This window comes from Mus musculus, chromosome 6 (genome assembly GCF_000001635.26).
Source record: "Mus musculus strain C57BL/6J chromosome 6, GRCm38.p6 C57BL/6J".
In the NCBI taxonomy this organism is placed as follows: Eukaryota; Metazoa; Chordata; class Mammalia; order Rodentia; family Muridae; genus Mus; species Mus musculus.
Genome location: NC_000072.6, coordinates 141,328,770 through 141,348,526, shown reverse-complemented (window position 1 = coordinate 141,348,526; position 19,757 = coordinate 141,328,770). Strand labels below are relative to the sequence as shown.

Below are 19,757 nucleotides of genomic sequence, written 5' to 3'. Positions count from 1 at the left end.
CATTAGGCATTCAGGTTCTGTGGGATTTTTTTTTATTTCAGTTTCGTGTCCTGTCCCAGGATGCACTTATGTATAAGCTCCAGCTTTAGAGAAACGTTATGCGGCTTCTTTTTATTTCCATTGGCTCCCAAGTATTTTTAACTAAAGTGTGTGTGTTTAAAGAGAAAACAATCGTTCAGAAGGCAGATGAAAGGGGATTGACAATTCCAGGTAAGCTTGGGTTTCCCAGGAAGAACGTGTTTCACAAGGTGAGCAAACAAGAATAAGAACTCAAAAGACAAAGCACATATCCATAGGAACTGAGATAACCGCTCCAATTACAGCATTTTTTTTTTGTTAAAAATAAGAGTGTTTCCATATGAGTTAGCAACATTCTTCCACACCATGGGCTAAGGAAGGAGTACACACTGTTCTATATCTTGTTGCTGAAACATTTCCCCATTTCCAGTCCAGGGATCAATTTTGCAATCACAAGAGTCAAAGCAACAATAGTAAATGTTCCACTATGTTCTACACTCAGCAGGGAAGAGCCCTGTGAGGCGTTAGATAAGAATGTTTGTTTACCAGATCAGATCTCCGTGGAGGCTAAACATAGCTCAGGTTGGGCATCTGGGGAGGTATATATGGGATTTGAGAACTCAGATACGATTCCATGTTATTTTCTTGAGACTATGTAAATAAATGGTTGTCACTTTGGGGGGTTGTTTGTTATGTCATTTTATATGAAGACAGCAAAGAGTACACTACCCAGAACTCTAGAATAGGTTAACGTTAGATATAATTTGGCAAGATTTCTTATATAGATGCCCATGAGTACCCTGGGACACTATCCACACACCAGACCATTGGTCTGTCTCCTAGGGCTAAAACCCTTCAAATTCCTACTTCATATCCCACCTCGGGTTCTTCTTTAAAAAAAAAAAATCACTTTATTGTAACAAACTCACAAAGACGTCACGTTTACTTCTTTATAGTAAAGAAGACTCTCAAAACAATCAATTACCAATCCCAAACTCTACACAACTCAGTAAACATCTCTACAAATAGAATGGCCATCTGAAGCCACAAAACTTTACTCTGGGACTAGGCTCTGGGACTTCCATTTCACTGTCAATACATTTTTTATTCACTTACCCATCATGAAAAAAAAAAAAAACTGACAGATACGAAACTAGAAAACAATAAAGCTGTATATATTCCTATATAACTCATGTGTCATTACTTCTTATAGTCTTTCATCCTCACCTTATATTACCATACTTGATTTGCTTACTGAATTTTATACTATGCCCACCCATATACCTGCTTATATATACAGATGTATTTGAAGAAGAACATTCATTTTTTTTCTTGCTGACTTCAGGTCACCACATTTTATATCACATTAAATCCATTCATTTTCCTGCAAATTTCTTGATTACTTTTTTCTTTATGGCTGAATGTTATTCCAATCTGAATGTGTATCTTATTTTCACTGTCCACTCATCTGTAGATGGCCATCTGAGTTGATGCCATTTTCTTGCCTCTATAGCAAATAGTGCACCAATAAACATGAATTGGCAAAAATTCCAGTAGTGGGCTACAGAATTCTGGTACATATGACATACCAACATTAAAACCAGAAAATATAAGTAACCTAAACAGACCTATGACAAGCAATGAGATTGAAACTGTCATTCAAAATCACCCTACAAAGTCTAGGACAGAACTGACTCATTTCTGAAGTCTTTCAAATTTTAAGAAGATTTAATAGCAGTTATTTTTTCCACAAAACAGAAACTAAAGAAATACTACCAAATCCTCCCCGTCCCCGATTCCAGTATTAATCCTGTTACCAAAACTAGACGCGGATATATCACAAAAAGGACACCTACAGGCCAATTCCTCTGATGCACACGGATGCAAAAATTCTCAAGAAAACACTTGCAAACCAGATTCAGGAACACAGTAAGAGCATACATGAAACATGGCCAAGTTGGCTTCATTGGTCAGTTCAACATATGTAAGTCAACCAATACAATACATCATATAAACACACTTAAGGAAAGAAATCACAGGGTCACCTCGATTAGTACAACCCTACTATCAGTTATTCCCACTCACTCCACAGGGAGCGAGCTAGCTATAGGAAACAACCATCTTTAGTCATAGGAACATTGTAAAGTTCAAATGAACACAATGAACAACCATTGGTGTTAATCCCTTGCCAGGGCATAGCCATGAGAGCTGCGTCTGTTGACAGACTCTTCTGGAAGAACATGAGTCATCTGTAAAACCTCAAAACAGTACACGTTTTATGTGTTTGCTTTAATTAACTGCTTGACAAACAAGTCCTTCTGAGACTTCAAGAAGCCAGATTAGTGACTTCTGGCAGTAAAGTAAATCTGGAGAGACCTGCCGACGCCCATGATGAAAAGAAGACAACCTGGTCACACAGATCAACCATGGGAAGACTTTACAAGTGAATTTTTGGTTGTTTGAGAAGGAAGCAAAGACTTGGGAGGGGGGTCTCGAGGATGCTTTTTAGAAAGCATTCAATTGTTTTTAAGGACTGCATTGCTAACGCTAGCTGGCATCTCAAGTAACAAAATGGAAGAAGTCATGTTAGCTTTCTTCTTATTCACTAGGGTGATCCTATTTCTCAAAAAGTTATATAAGCCCTGCTCTGTGCTTTCACACCCAGCAACCCAGCATGAGCTATGCATCACATGTGTGGTTTCTGTACAGGATTTTAATGATGATAGGTACATTGGCTAGAAATCAGGGCTTTATTCGGAGTGAGAGAATATATACCTCTATGATGACCAAATACACATTTGTGTATTCTTAGGAAATAGTAAAAATTGAAGTCAGGGTTACCATACTAATGGTAACCAGTAGTATCTCTTCCTCTAGAACTTACTAGACATTGTCTGACAACTGGATCCATGACATGCTGAGACAACATTAATAACCATAATTATACATGTATGCAAATTAGGCAGTAACCCATTCTGACAAAAAGGGTTCGAGCTGCCTCAGGAAATTCTTTGTCTGAATACAATTAAACAATACTTCTGTTAGGCATGAGTTCTCAGGGTACATGTTCATCAGTTCTTCCCAGAAGCACAACAAGGAAATTTTGGGGGAAAAAATAATGATCATGGATGACTAAAACCACACTTTTATATTATAATGTGAGCAATGCTTTACTTAGAAAAACATCTGACTTAAAATGGATATAAACTTACTAATCAAGATAATAATTCAGCTCACAATTCTAATCTCAACTTCTTAGTTTTTAACATGGATATTTTTAACAAAGATTTTTTTTAACTATCTTTAATCCTTGATAACTGTATTAAGAGGGGGAAGTTACAATACTCAAACACTAGAAATAACCCCTCTAGAAGAAAAATTGCTCTTTCTAACCTATTAACAAATTAACACCTTTTAAATATTACATACTTTGATATTAGCCTAAGAGAACATTAAGATACAAATTGATTGACAATAGAATTCTAGAGGCTGGAGAGATGGCTTGTTGTTTAAGAGCATTGTGTGCATTTCCTGAAGACCTAGGTTCTATTCCCAGCATCCACATGGTAGCTCACAAACAATTGTACTCCAATTCCAAGGGACTTGACACCACCTCCTGCCTCTGAGAACACTATGCACAGATGGTGTATAGACATATGTACAAGCAAAACACTCATACACATAAAATAATAAAATGAAACAAATCAAAGGAAGACAATAGAATTCTATTTACACTGAAAATGAAGAGAAGCTTGCATTTAAAAATCTGTGTGAGGGCTGGAGAAATGAGCCAGTAGTTGAGAGTGCTCCCTGCTCTTACAGAGGATCCAGGTTCAGGTCCCAGATCTCATGATAGGTAACTCACAACTTCTTGTGACTCTAGCTTCAAGAGTGTCCGGCATCCTCTCATGGCCTCCAAAGGAATTTACATACATAGCATACAAAAATACAAACACAGATATACATATAAAAATTTTAAAATAAAAAATCTTTTACAAAAACAATTCTCTAAAGATCTTTCTGATTATCATAACCCACAAATGAAAGAACAATGCTACTGTTGGATAATTTAAAGGTAAGATGCAGATCTCAAGAATTTTTTTCTTAAATAAACCTCACATGCCCCCTTTTTTCTTCATTATTATGTTGGTAGTTGAAAAAATATTAAGAATAAATTCAAGTCCTGAGAATAACTTGATCAAATGATCTTACCTCTTTCTATCTCTGTATCCTAATGAGAAAATTAAAGTAAAGAAAATAAATTGATTGAGTTCTTCTATGGATCAAATCAAAATGCATACTTCAAATATTTTTCATGGTGTGAATAGCTACAAGCTATTATTAATCCAAGATAAAAGCTATGTCTTCACAGCCAGTTTTCAATCTCTTCTGCTTTGGCAACTCTTCCCACAAATAATTTTTCACGCCAAGTCTCTTTAGACCTGTTCAACTAGAAATCTAACTACCTGTAAACAAACAGTAAACTCTTCTTCTGACATGCATCCAAAATTTATAGGCATAAGTGGATGGATAAAGGGTTGGAGGGTGGATGGGCACATGATTAAGCAAGAGTGAGAAAATGTTCGTGGTGAAATATAGCTGGAACCAGGACGGGTATTCAATATAAACCCATCACAACTTTTACATGTGATTATATTTTTCCATCTACAAGGTGTAGAATACCCAGCACACTTCAACAAGACCTCACAGAATCTGGAGCGATTCCAATGTTGACTCCATAACAGGAATGATTTGGGAGGAACTGGACTACATTGCCCATGTCAAAAATAATGTTCAAAGGTGTAACAAACATGGCTGGAATTTTTAACCCAAATACAAGAAGCCAGGAGTATCTGGGTGATGTATAATTTCACAGATGAGATCAATAATGATTTTTTTTTTGCTATGCCATGATACAAATAGTATTTAAAATGGTCTTGCTATCTCTTGTATTGTAGCCAGGTTTTATACAAGTAACACATCTGCACTTAATATTCCTTAAGAAAACATTAAATAGAAAAATGATGTTTTGAATATTTTGTATAATGAGCTATATGATATATCTAAAGCCCTCAAAATTAAAACTATCCTGGTGTCCTGCTCCATGTTCCTCCTTTCAATGAGAAGCCATCCTGCAGATATCTCCACTGATTTTATATTTAAAAGAAAAGATTGTAACAAAAACTCGGGCTGTTTTTTCCAGTTCTGTTTCTCTAACTGCATATTGATTTACTTGTTAGTAGTTAGTTTCTTGACTGCAATATATTTTTATGGTTGTAAAATATTTTCTTAACAATAGAGCATGGTTCCATGGTTCTGAATAGAAATTTAGAATGCTACAATCCTGTCATTCTTAGAGATAAATATGTTGACCAATCGTATTTATTTTTTGCCGTAATTTTTTTAATGGCAAAGGGGTCTTGGGGTGAAGCACTAATGCAAACACTGAAAGCCTTCAAAGACAATTCTAGCCAAAGCCATAGCCCCTCTTTACTCCACATGTCATCCTGTTGACTTTGAAATCGTGGAGATTGTCGGGAGCATGTCTTTTTACCTTGCTGGTAGGAAAGTATACTTTGTACCCAAGACAGTAATATCCCTCAAATACAGGTCAGTAGAGAGAACGGAGCCTATCTGCATTAAGACTCAACAATATTCATGGAGGCATGACAAGTTTCCCAGATCCTGGACTTTAGAGATCCCAAGAAGTCAGATACATGAATACTCAGCTGCTACTTTCTGCTAATGACAGAATACAGGACAATCGGCAGTTATAGTCTTAATAATTTTCAATGCATAACTTAATAAGCACTGACATTTGAAGCCCATGGATTCTAAACAATTAGATGGAATGTGCCCATGGCTGTAATTTGGTTGTCACCTTCTCTTGCTCTTTGGGGAAGGACTTTGTATCTAATCCTTAAGGTTTGGATCCCCAGGGACCCAAGCATATGTTCAAGAGACTCAGAATTTCTACATCTTTGATTGTTTGAATAATCCCATGAAATTAGCTATTCTTCACTGTCAATTGTATTTCCCATTACTAGATTTATAGATAGTTTGACACCACAGACTAGAACAGTACAGACACTGACCAAGGCAGGGGTAACCCTCCATCTTTAAATTCTTAATATTGAAGATGTAAATATTATACAATGCCTTATTTTATTCTTCAAAGTCTTGTAATTATTGTCTTTATTTTTATATTGTAATTATAGCAAAGTTGACAATAGTATTTATTATACTTCTACTAAATCCACTTCAGTAACCTCAAATATCAGAAAACCAAGTATCACACAACACAACTACCTTTCCACCTAGCACTGTTATTAAAAGGGGACTGGAGTTTTCCAAGTCTAAGTGTACTATAGATTACTGTCTTATCCTAAAGTCTCCTGAGGAAGGAAGGCCTTGTGGACACCCTGCTTTCAGCCCCATGGAACTGACTGCATGCATCTAAACCTTCCGAATTGGGAGAAAATATGAATGTACTATTTTTAGCTGCTGGCTTGATGGAAACACATTGAGAATCTATGGGCAACACCAACTGATAAGTGGGAAACAAGATGGCACGAGATCTGCTGTGTAGGGGAAAGTTGGAGGCCGTTGGGGAAGGGGTAAATATGAAATCCCATTGAAGAAGATTTTCAAACAATAATTAAAAACTATAAAAAAATCTCTCATGCTGATAAAGAAGTGTTGTGTTTTATTAAAATGTGAATCTGAGGACATGCACCCTTCCGTGTCTTAGTCTTAGACATTAAGCTATTTCTGGTTCCCAAACATTTTGCCCTTTAGTCCAAGCCAAATTTGAAAATTCCCCAAAACTAGATTAAAAGCTCAGCATTCCAACATCTGAAATGACTTCAGAGGAGACTCTGATAAGATTTAGAATTTAAACCATTCTTTATTTGTTTCTCAGTAGACTGAGGGTCACTGGCTACTTGCTGTTTTTCTGAGAAATAGTTCTGAAGACAACTTACAGCTGTGACAATCTGGCCACAAAGATTAATAAACCCCCAAGAGAGAGCAGATCTAGGGAGAGTTAACAGCTAAAGAGCAGATCCAGGCAGAGATTTAACAGCTGGAGAACATGGCTTTCACGACTTGACAGTTACATCTTTAAGGGGGAATCTAAGGTAGAACCCCTCTGATAGTTTCCAGAATTTCTTACCAAGTGGAGCCTTAAGAGGTGAGAAAGGAGGAGCTGGAGTTGTAAGAATGTACCAGAGCTACATTTCCAGCCAGCCAACTCCAGGGAAGCCATTTCCAGGTAGCTGAGATTTCCCACTGAATGCTTGCTTATAAAGGAACAATATAAAAGTGGGTGGAGTTGGTTACAGTGTGTTAAAGATACCCCAAGTTCCAGTATAAAATGAGAAGTCTTTTCTTTGGGCTGGGGATGTGGCTCAATGGGTAGAATGCTTGCTTAGCATTTATGTATTGCTGGGTACAGAACTTAGATTTTCACAAAAACAACCACGGTGGTGCACACCTATAATACCAGCACTGGGAAGATCAAGGCCAGATAATCAGGAGTTCAAGGTCACCCTGGACTACATAGGGAGTTCAAGATTAGCATGGACTGCACAATAAAAAAATAAAATAAAATAAAATAAAATAAAATAAAATAAAGAGAAGGTCATGTACCACTCATCATATATTACTTTGGTATAAAAATCCAAAACTCATTACTCCTTTGAAATGCAAAATGTTAATGAATAATGCCAATTTAGACAGAATTAAAATACCTACAAAGCCATCTGCTTTTTTCTGGAGAGATGTGAATTTTCAGTTCATAAAATACTATCAATAACTGCCCCTAAGGTGTATAAGGAGGGCTGGTGTCAGTAATTTGCTGCCCTTATCCAGAAACAGGGATCCATCCATGAAGCAGAAGTGTGGAAGAGCAGGAGTGACCTGGACTGGACCATTGGTTCATATGAGACTCACTGAGGGGGCCTTTGAACAACCCCAGTGCCCTGAAGAGAAAATGCACACCACTCATATTTAAATATTCTCAAAGTTTTAATGTACAGACTAGACTGAAAATACAGGCACTTAAAAACTAAACTGTTCCCTACCCCAACTGACTCTAAAATTCTATAGTGAGTCTGGAGTTTTCAACAGCGGGCTTCTCTATAGATGTGTGAAACCAACCTCCAAAAGCTAGCTTGGAGATGCACATTTAGTAGCTCAAGACACTATAACAAAATACTTGAGACCACACCTGATCCTGCCTAAAATATCTTATGGGGGGAAACTTAAAATAGCACATTTTTCTGAATACATTGTAATAGTTGTTGGCATCAGGACCTCCCAAACCTATGACATCACATAGGCAACAGCATGACCTGCAACCTGCAAACCAGTTGCCAAGGCAACAGGCACCATATTCCCAACATCCACTTGGCTCACCTCCCACCTTTACCTGAGATATGTCATTCTCCATATAAATAACCCCCCCTCCTTCTCTCTCCCCCTCCTTCCCTCCCCCTCCTTCCCTCCCCCTCCTTTTCCCCCTCCTTTTCCCCCTCCTTCTCTCCCTCCTTCTCTCCCTCTCCCTCCCCCTCCCCCTCCCCCTCCCCCTCCCCCTCTCCCTCTCCCTCTCCTCTCAATAAAACCTCTTCCACATGGAATTGTCTTGGTCTAGTATGCTGTTGAGATGTGACCCAACATTCTAACACATCAATAGTTTTATAATCAAACAGCTCTAACTGAACCCTTTAATATCAATAGCCATATCTGAAATCAAGGAAGACACCTAGGCCACCATCCCTCTCTAAGTAGGTGTCAAGTTTAGCTATCACAAATAACAAATAGTTACATGAAGTCTATCTTACATCTGCCTCTACATTATAGACTCTTATTCATGAAACAGTTTATCAACAAAATTATTTCATAAGAGAAGCTTTCAGTATATTTTAAAGACTCTAAAAGTATGAAAATAATGGATAATATTAAAGAATTACTGCTATGCAAATCAGAAATTGAAAAAGCAGTAAGAGTTGTGAGCAGATGGGGAGGAATCTAGGAATTTGAAACATAACAGGATTGCAAGATGAAGCATGATGGGGCACAACTGTAATCTCCACACTTTGACATGGAAACATGAGAATCAGGCATTTAAGGGCCATCCATAGCTATACAAGGAGTTTGAGGACAACCTAGGATACAGGAGACCCTGTCTCAAAAAAAGCCAAAGGGGAAGACTGAAGCTAAGTTGTACTTCCAGACAACGAAAATCCTGGAAGTCAAGAATACCAGGAAGCAGGGCAAAGAGCTCCAAACTGCTCAGTGGCAGTACTACCTTGTCCTAGAGGGTCTGAGGGCACACCACTGATACACAGGCAAGATCACCAAGGGACAGGAGTCCCCCTGAGATGGAGATTTGCTGCGGAGAGAAGGTACCAGTCTCCACAAAACCCAGAGAAATTACCCCCAAACCAGAATTTCACAGAACAGATGGCACTGTCCCTGAAAGGTAGGCCAGTGGCCCCCAAGGACAGGCCAGCTGATCTCTCTTCACAACAAATGTTCTTTAGGGTCCCTGGAAAGCCTTTCCAAAGCATTTCTGCCACCAGAAGGCCTGTGCTGATGTGTCTTCACTCTGCATGTCCTTGGAAGTCACAGCTGAGGACATGCACTAAGTAAGCTTGCCTACATCATTAGTCTCATGTTACTTCCTAAACAACCTGGCATCTCCCCAATCTTCATCCATAGCATCTCCTCTCAGATGATGTCAGATGGTATACCTAAGTATGATTCCTTGGAAGTTATCTGGTATGTGGCATCATTTCAATGACGGGGCCCAAACACACCTGTGCATGTCAAAAGGGAATCTGATGTAATATAAGGTAATATAATTACTCAAATTATTACCAAAGGGGGTTTGAGTTGTTTTATCAATCTAAAAACTGAATTATCTTTATGTGTACTATGCATGTACCTGACCCCTATGGAGACAAGGAGAGGGTGCTGAATCTCCTGAATCTAGAATTACAGGCTGAGCTGTCCCATGAGGGCTGGGAGCTTACTAGGTAGATCCTCTGGAAGAGCAGCCAGTGCTCTTAACCACCCTCCCTCTCCAACTCTAATTTATCAGAAAGTCACCTTGTAGCCTAAGTAAGGGTCTTGCATCCGGGAGGTTTTCAGTAAAGTACCTCAGGCAACCCTGTGAAACTGATAAGCACTGAAAGAACGATAGGGAGGGGCAGCGTACCAGGAAGAGTCCCAAGTGATAAGACAAGACCCAAGACAGCAAGAGAGCAAGGCTGGATAAAGATGCACGAATCAAGCTGGGCTGATGGATGAAAACCTAGTCAGATGCTATAATGAAGCACAAGTCAAGAGTAAAACTCAGAAGGCCACAGAAAACGAATTCCTAGAGGCCTATGGACATGGCTCCGTTGGTAAAATGCTTGTTATGAAAGCATGAAGACTTGAGTTCAGATCCCCAGAGCCAAGTAAAAAGACAAGTGTGGCAGCAAGCTTGCTGGCCAGCTGGTGGAACTCAACCGGTGAGCTCCATGTGTAAAAAAAATAGGCTGAACTGATGAAGACAGATGCAGAGGCCCACAGCGAACAGTAGGGGGAGCTCGGGAGACCCTGCAGAAGAGGCAGAGGAAGGATTGTTGGGAGGACAGAGGGGTCAAGGGTCCATAACGAACCTGGAATCATAGGGAATTATGGAGGCTGACCTGAGGACCAGGAAGGGTGCGCGGAACTGATCTGAGCCCTCTGCATACATTACAGTTATATAGCTCAGGATTCTTGTCGGACTTCTAACAGCAGGAGCGGAAACTGTCTCTGACTCTTTTGCCAGCTTTGGGGATCAGTTTCCTCATAATGGGCTGCCACTTCTAGCCTTAATATGATGGGAGGTACCTAGTCTTAGTATGATTTGATATGCCACGTTTGGTTGCTATCCATGGAAGACCTGCCCTATTCTGAAGAGAAATTGAGGAGTGAATTGGTGGTGGTGGTGGTGGTTGGGGAGGTATAGATGGATAGGGGAGTAAGAGTAGGGACTGAGAAGAGAAGAAGGGAAACAGCAGTTGAGATGTAAAATAATAATAATATAATAAATTTTGTAGAAAAAAATAAGGTGGAGCTAGAGGAAAACAGCTTAACCTCTGTCTTTCACGGGCGCCCACCATCCAAATGTACAATAAAAATGAAGCTTAGATGTCATCTGCTGATCACTAGAGCACCAACAATTACTGAGGGATGGGGGGTGGGGGGGGCAGGAATACGAAAGCTATCAATCATCCCCATTAAAGAATGGCTTCCGGACTTTTCAAGTTCACCATGAGCAAGTAGGTCTTCGCTGTCTATTACGACACAAAAAAGAAGAAACCTGACAGCTATGTTAAGCAGCCTCTGTCCTCCCACATCTCAGGCGGATTCATACATTCCAACCAAGCTATGACTGTGTACTAAGAGTCAGCAGAGTCAGTGAATGTTAGCTTTGAACTTCATCTCCTGGTTTGCTGGGGCGGTATGAGGACTCATTTAAGCTGGACACAAGTTGTGAGGCTCAGTGACAGAGTGGACAGACACACAGTAGCCAATGAGATCTCCAGTTCCCTCTCCTCTGAACTTGCTTTTAAAAATATCTCCTGCCAGCTAAGCCTAGAGACTGTGTGACTACATTTGACAGTCTGTCCATCCTCTGGGTGAAAATGCAACCAAAATCCAGTCGCAGGGCTCATGGATCCACCACGGTGGGTCAGTGAGAAGACACGTTGAAAGTACTTCTTAATTCCTCTTTGCAAAAGTTAGGTTAAAGGTCGTGACAAGGGTGAAATTCTTCTCTTAGGTCTGGCAGGCATTGAGCTTCATGACAGGGGAAGAGGAGGGAGGGAGATGAACAACAGGAGCAGAAAGACCTGGAAGCCTGTGGCTTCTCAACCTTTCTCCACCTCTTTAGGCAGCTCCAACCACATCTGCCAGCATTCAGATATCACTCCCACCCCTTTATCCTTAGTCTGCACCATTAACTTCAGAGTCCTACATTACAGAGGTACATTTGAAGAAGGAAAAAATGAGATCTTAGAGGATTAAAAAGTTTTCTCAAGACTATGAGCTACTTACAGTCTTTCATCACCCACTGTATTAATCAGCCTTCTCTAGAGTCACAGATCTTATGGAATGCCTCTCTATATTGAGGGAATGTATTGCGATGTCTACAATCCAACTGACCCAAAAATGGTCAGCTGTGGGTGGGAAGTCTAAGAATCTAGAAGTTGCTCAGTCCCATGAGGCTAGGTGCTTCAGCTGGTCTTCTGTAGGTAAGTTCCAACAAATGTGCTGGCCAGTATGTGCAAGCTGTATAAGAAGAGTTAATCTTCCTTCTTTCAAAGTCCTTATGTAGGCCTCCAGCAGAGGTGTGACCCTGATTAAAGGTGTATACTACCACGCCTGGATCTGGAATTTGCTTTGTCCCAGGCTGACCTTGAACTCAGACATCTCCTTGCCTCCAACTCCTGAGATTAAAGGTGTGTACTACCTAGCCTGGGCCTAAGCTTTTCATGGCCACTATGACTCAAGATCTCCATGCAAAGATCCAGGTCAGAAGCCTGAGTCTCCCAGCCTTGGTGCACTTGAAGTTCAACCTGATGACCTGAGCTCTTTCCCCAGAACCACATGGTAGGAGAGGCCCCGCTCTCCCTTTAATCTCCACTTGCTCTATGGCATGTGTGTGCCCAAATGCATACACGCATACACACACACACACACACACACACACACACACTCACACACTCTCACACACACACATACATACACACCACATACTCTCTCAGACACACTAAGTAAATAAACACATTTCTCTTAAAAAATAAAAATTAACACAACATCCTTTTAAATGAGGAATAAAGACTAATGTCTACTAAAATAGCCAAGGTAGCTCATATTCTATGATATTAAGAGATATCATATAGTGAGATAAAAAATAAGATTTAAAAATATTTTCATATTATCAAGTACAGTAACTCACTTAAAATCATTTAATGATGGGATAGATGCTCTACAAGGTCAGAAAAAGACACCATTATACAAAACTCTGAAGGCCTGAAAGGCCTTATTAATTTTAGAGAGTTGTACGGTTTGCTTTTTTGTTAATGAATGTTGAATGTATTTAAAATATATTTAATAAAAGAATTTGGGATATCCTTATCATTCTTTCTAAATTTATTTCTGAATTAAAGATTCCTAGACACATTCCTAGAGTATTCTTTTACTTCCTTCCTCAAAGGCTCTCTTGGAGACATTTTGTGTGTTTATAATCTGTCCTAAAGGATGCCTACTGCTACTCCTCACTTCACGTTTTCTTCTAAGATGAAAATAACCAGTAACTCTGAATTTATGTCTAACAGCTGCCTTCTTTTACTCCCAACTAGATAAAATTTGGACACATTTACCCAAATAACATGTAAGTCGAAGAGTTTAAGAATCAAGGAAAAAGTCTGGGGGCATATACAACAGAGCCTGTCACCCCCACCTTATAAAAACAGCAACACGCAATACACCAGAGCCCGTCCACAGATGCAGATAAAATGTGTGCTTGTTTCTACAAAGTTTATATCTCAAAGGTTGATATTTAAATCTGTTTTGTCCTTATAATCATAAAAAGGGAAACATTCAACCCAAAAATTAGTGATGGAGAAGTGTAGTATCATTAGCAACTAGAAGAAGTGGCGATAGATAAGCATTGATGACCAAACTCACCTAGTACACACATGTGTCAACAGAGTATGGCTTGTTTCATCTATCCATCTCTTTAACTTGTGGAAGCATTGTGATTGTTTTGTTTTGTTTAAAAAAAAAAAAGTCTTAAGTAGAGAGGCTGGAGATAGAGCTCTGTTAGTAGAGCATTTGCCTAGCAGGTAAGGACCCAGATGTAGCTATCTCTTGTGAGACTATGCCGGGGCCTAGCAAACACAGAAGTGGATGCTCACAGTCAGCTAATGGATGGATCACAGGGCTCCCAATGGAGGAGCTAGAGAAAGAACCCAAGGAGCTAAAGGGATCTGCAACCCTATAGGTGGAACAACATTATGAACTAACCAGTACCCCGGAGCTCTTGACTCTAGCTGCATATGTAACAAAAGATGGCCTAATCGGCCATCACTGGAAAGAGAGGCCCATTGGACACGTAAACTTTGTATGCCCCAGTACAGGGGAACGCCAGGGCCAAAAAGGGGGAGTGGGTGGGTAGGGGAGTGGGGGTGGGTGGGTATGGGGGACTTTTGGTATAGCATTGGAAATGTAAATGAGCTAAATACCTAATAAAAAATGGAAAAAAAAATTTAAAAAAAAAAGAATCCTTGGGTTCAACCCCCAGTGCTACATAAGGCTATTATGATGCTATACTCCCCAACTCAAAAAGGAGGGTCAGAAACTCAAGGCTATCCTTAGTTACGTACTGAGTTTGAGAATAATAAGGAAGTCCATGAAATCATGTCTCCAAAATCTCAAAACCATACAGAATAATTAATTCTCAACTAGGACAGCATTTTTGTTTATATGTTTTCATGTCACTTATTTTTTTTAATCTTGGGAGAGGACTGAAGACAAGCAAACCCTCTTCTCTCCCCCTTATCTACAGAAGGTCTAGAAGTGTGTAGAGTGCTTGCATTACCAACTGTCAGTTCAGAAGAGGGTCTTACCTTGATACAGTTTGATGCCTTGGGCTCCAGGTCATTGAGGATGTAGCTCAATGATATGGCATGTACTTAGCAAGCCCAAGGCCTTGGGGTTCAACACCCAGCACCAATAAAAAAGAAAAGAAAAGAAAAGAAAAGAAAAGAAAAGAAAAGAAAAGAAAAGAAAAGAAAAGGAAAAGGAAAAGGAAAAGGAAAAAAAAACCAATAATCTAAAAAACTTTAAAATCCTATTTATTATGTTACTCATACAACAACTCTGGCTTCAGCCACAGACTATGGCCGGGAGGACACAATCTTTTCCCTCCCCAGCAGCTAGCTGTCTTTGCTGACCTTCCAAGTGTCTGGCTGTCAAGAGCAGGAACGGGAGTAATTTCCATGTTGCACAACACAGCTCAGTGTACTCAACAGAGGGTGGGGCTTCAGAACTCACAGCCACTATTCAGGGAAATCTCCAGGGAACATGCTTTTCAAGAGTGAGAAGAGAGAAAAAAATAAATGGGCCACAAGGTCAGGCTCCAACCTGCTGACTTAGTTCTCTGGCTCCTCACTCACCAGCGGCCTCAAAGCAGCAGATCCATTTAAAACATAGCTTCTTATCAATCCAAAAATCTCAATAAGAAAGAAGGAGAGGGAGAGAGGGAAAGGAGGAGAGAGAGAGAGAGAGAAGAGAGAGAGAGAGAGAGAGAGAGAGAGAGAGAGAGAGAGAGAGAGAGAGAGAGAGAGAGAGAGGAGAGAAAGAGAGAGAGAGAGAGAGAGAGAGAGGAGAGAAAGAGAGAGAGAGACTTGAGATGAGTAACATCTTTTGGCACTGACTTGTACTATTTATGATGTTTCCTTCTTCTGGGACATTCTTTTAAAGATAGTCTCTGAAGTTCTAAGAACTAAGAACCATTTGTACTATCTGCTCTCCTCATTTCATTCAACCCCAGGGCTTTAACTCATGTATTTTCTATCTTATTCAAGGCATGCTACCATTGTTGAGTCGCATAAGATCAAGTGCCTAAGCTAAGGTCTTGAACAGCCTAGAACATACAGTTCTCAGCCTTCGAAAATGGTGAAAGCCTGGCATAGCATCAGAGCTTTGAGCCTGTGTAATCTAAGAACCCACAAGGAACCCACACGGGGATTACTGTGTTCTTGGAAGGTGTCTACCATGAAAACAAAGGAACAAGGGATACTAATTCAGAGAAGAAGTTGTCAGGTACCCTCCCACTTCGTTCATCTTTATTCTGACAAAAGAAGACAGGTTAAACTAAAAGCTTACAGAGCTTTTTACAAACTTGTAGGTAAAATAAATGAGTGATTATGAGCCCAAAACACAGCAGAAAACAGCTTAAAAACAAACAAACAAACAAAATAACAGGATCTCATCATGTAGAGATAAGAACCATGCAGACCAGTCTGGCCTCAAACTGACCACCATGTTGGATGATAAGCAACTTTTCACACCACAGCACTGAGGTTCCTAAGTGAAATTTTAGAGTTCAGAAAACGCTGAGTGCCTCTCCTCAAACATTCCGTTCCCCTTTGGAAAGTCACAGTTCAGTGGTAACTAACGAGAATCTGTCCCCGGAGACCTCATTGTACCCAATATCAGCTCAGTCATTTCTTGTCCCCTGCTGGTCTTTAAGGAAAAAGAAAGCTGTGTTTTACACCATCCTCAAGATACAAATTCGTACAGGCTGAGGAACAACACAAATAAATCATCCCAAAAGACATATTTGGAAGGGAATTGTATGTCCATCCAGGCAAACATCTGCCCTCCATAGTCATTGAGAATAATGCTGTACATTAAGTATGCATTAATATATATTTAGTGGGCCATAATTACAAAGAGGTACCAAGAGGAGAAATTTAACTAAAAGCACTTCAGTGATACAGAGAATGAAGTTATTGGTCTACAGTCAAGGCCTGGATGAGTCTGTGCCAATGACTCGGGTAAGATAATGATAAACTGCTTTCTCAGCTCACCCAGTTGCCATGTTGGAGGTGTATATGAAACCCATGATCCCTTGATAGTCTATCTGAACAAGACCCCAGTCATTGAACTGATAAGTGATTTTATCCATGGATTGTTAATATAAAGCTGATAAAGCCCAAGAAATCACCATTTCAGCCTAATTTACACTGGCAAGGCTCCATTTTTAGGAAAAATGGAGTCAAGCACAGAGCCACCTAGTGGCCAGTCGTCAAATGCCAAGAATACATAATATTAATGATGTACACTAGAGAGCAAAACCCTCACCTCATTAGTTTTACTTTTCAGAAAAAAAAAAGTGAAATATTCAACTATAAATGGATGTACTACTCTGGAGAGAACCTGTCTCCGTGTCAATCAAAGGGACATTAAAAGAACTGCATATAACACTCATGCATACACACATTATTAACACACAACACAGTTACATATAACTCCATGCATATACTTACATATATATCACACATAGAAAGAATATAGAAAACACAATACAAGGCTCAGATACATAAATAACACAATACATAACATACAATACACACAAAACACATTCACTGACAATGCACACACATATACATACAACAAAGAAACACACACATACACACATACACACACACTATATGAATGAATATGAGAGAGAAAACCAGAATATACCGGAGTGCCCAGACCTGGCCCTGGGCTGATCATGACAGCATGCATTCCATCCTTGTTGTTTTTCTGCATGTTCCTTAGTAGATTATAATATTAGATAATTTTATAATTACAAAATGAAGTGGAAACTTCTGGTTTCTTTGGAAAGTCAGTTATGTCAAAGGATGTTTTCCTGAAGCAGACACAGGTGAAAGGATGTTCTGCTAAAGCAAACATGTGAAAGGATACATGATATTAAGAAGGACCCAACAGATGGTGGATATCACGATATGATATTGGTCTATCTTGCCTTTCCTTAATGGTCACTATTTGTTGTGACTTCATAAAAAGAAGCATACCAAAAAACTTCTGGTGGTGTTATGGCCACTTGTTATGTTATGGTGTACTTGCCACTTCTGAGGACTCGGGCCAATTGGCAGAGTGATGTTAGCTGATACAGATTCATATGGAGTTTTGCTAAGACAGACAGACTCACATAGTGAGGCAAGACCCATGGGAGAGGATACATGATGTTTGGAGGGGGTATAAATAGGACCCAATGGAGAGTGATGGGTGGCTTGCATCTCAGATCTCGTCTTCACTGATCTTCACTTCATTGAGAGAGGCAAGGTAGAGAACTTCTCCTGGCATCGCTACTAGTCCTGGTGCCTCATACAGATTCCATGGAGACCTGGCTGTGTCTGCTAGGTCATGCCACCACTACTGATTCATGTTTGCTAACACAATACTACTGCAAAGGATAGTTGGAATATTTGTGAAGTGTTTACAGGTGGATCAAGCTACCACTGCTGATTCCTGTGAACTGAACTGCTGATTTCCTGACAACACAGATTGGATTTGCTCCAAAGAATAATTTCTAAACAAGTCCATTTCCTCCATATCCTAATCACCTTTCTTTTCCACTACCTCTGGTGATAATGGGCAAGAAGGGAGATTAAACCATTTAAGAACCCTTATTAAGAGTAGGTTTTGAAAAATCTGAGACAAGAAAATGAATCATTTCAACCAGACATGTTGGTATATTCTTTTAAGCCCAGTCAGTACTCAGGAGGCAGAAGTAAGAGAATTATTGTAAGTTGCTGGCCAGCCTGGGCTACAAAGTTAGTTCAAGGACAGCAAGGCCTTGACTCAAAAGAAAACAAACAAAAATAATTTCTCACAAACTTCTGGTGAACATAAATAGATGTGATAAATAAACACAAGTGTTAAGTCAGTGATCTCAAAGTATGAGATATTTTCCACTCCTAACTGTATATATTTGTAGACCAAAATCTTATTTTGGGGGACACAGATGAAACAACCCCTCTTGCTAAGTGAATCACAATTGTGGGCCACACCTCTTCAGACAATTCGTTTTTCTATATAAAAGGCACAGTTATCTGTTGTGAAACTTTCAACTTCAAACACAAATTAGTAAATTTTTAGATTTTATTTTGTATTTTATGACCATGAGTGTTTGCCTACATGCATGCCTGTATACCATACACGGTGTCTGCAGAGATCAAAGAGATTTCCAATCTCCTAGAACTGGAATTGCAATTGTGAGCCACCAGCTGAGAGCTAGAAATTGAACCTTCGTCCTTTGAAAGAGCATCCAGTGCTGTTAACCACTAAGCCATTTTTCCATCTCCTTAAATTATTTTAAAATGTACTTCAACTGCAAATATCACACTGAAGTTAGAAAGCAAGAGGTGGTATTTTCACTCTGCTGAGAGAGGAAGGGAGCTTTAGAAAGAGCGCATATTTCTGTCCAGCTTTGCCACTGAGATAAGAGTCTCTTGACCTCTAACCTACTGCTCTTTAAGCCTTATCAGTTCTTATGCCTGGGACTTAAAATTACCTGCAAGCTGTTATCATATTTATTCTCAAAAAGTCTCCTTGGAAGCACTGATGACTGTTTTTCCTATTTTTGGACAGAGATAAGCAGCGTGCTTTTGAGATTAATGGGCGTCTAGGTCTTACTCTTTGGGAGTCTGGTACTCCTCGGTAGAACTGTCTAGCTAAATGAATACAGACCTGCAAGAAAGCTTGGTGTTCACGTGTCCAGTCAAGTCAGAAAAGGAATCCTTACATGCTAAAAATAATAACGTTATTTGTACATCATATAAAAATTTATTTTATAGTTATCAAACATTAAAACTAATAGTCTCTAGATATAATAGGGACTCAGATTCCACACAAATGAAACCAAAATTTTTAAATAGACAAATTAATTAATGAACGGTAGACAGTTTAAAAGAGGTTTCTCCCGAGGTATGATGGGAGATTAAAGCAGAGACAGGGAGAAAGGACACACAGAAGGTGGCAGGAGATAGCTTAACCAGCACTAGGGTGTGTGAAGACACTACCTGAGTAGACAGTACTTCCCCCAGAAGACATGGATTAATAAGTGAAAACCTGCGTGGGATAGCTCCCTAAGATCAATTGGCCATGGAGACATCAGC

The 19,757-nt window shown here is 39.6% G+C and overlaps 1 protein-coding gene and 1 long non-coding RNA gene across 3 annotated transcripts in view; both read right to left on the bottom strand.

The window, feature by feature from the left end:
• The window catches only part of Pde3a (phosphodiesterase 3A, cGMP inhibited), a 257,594-nt gene that overhangs the window by 158,336 nt on the left and 79,501 nt on the right, over positions 1–19,757 (bottom strand). The gene's annotated exons all lie outside the window — the stretch shown is intronic.
• Positions 4,140–7,974, bottom strand: Gm10400 (predicted gene 10400). The gene has a single exon (NR_033555.1). It is a non-coding gene; the product is annotated as a predicted gene 10400 (long non-coding RNA).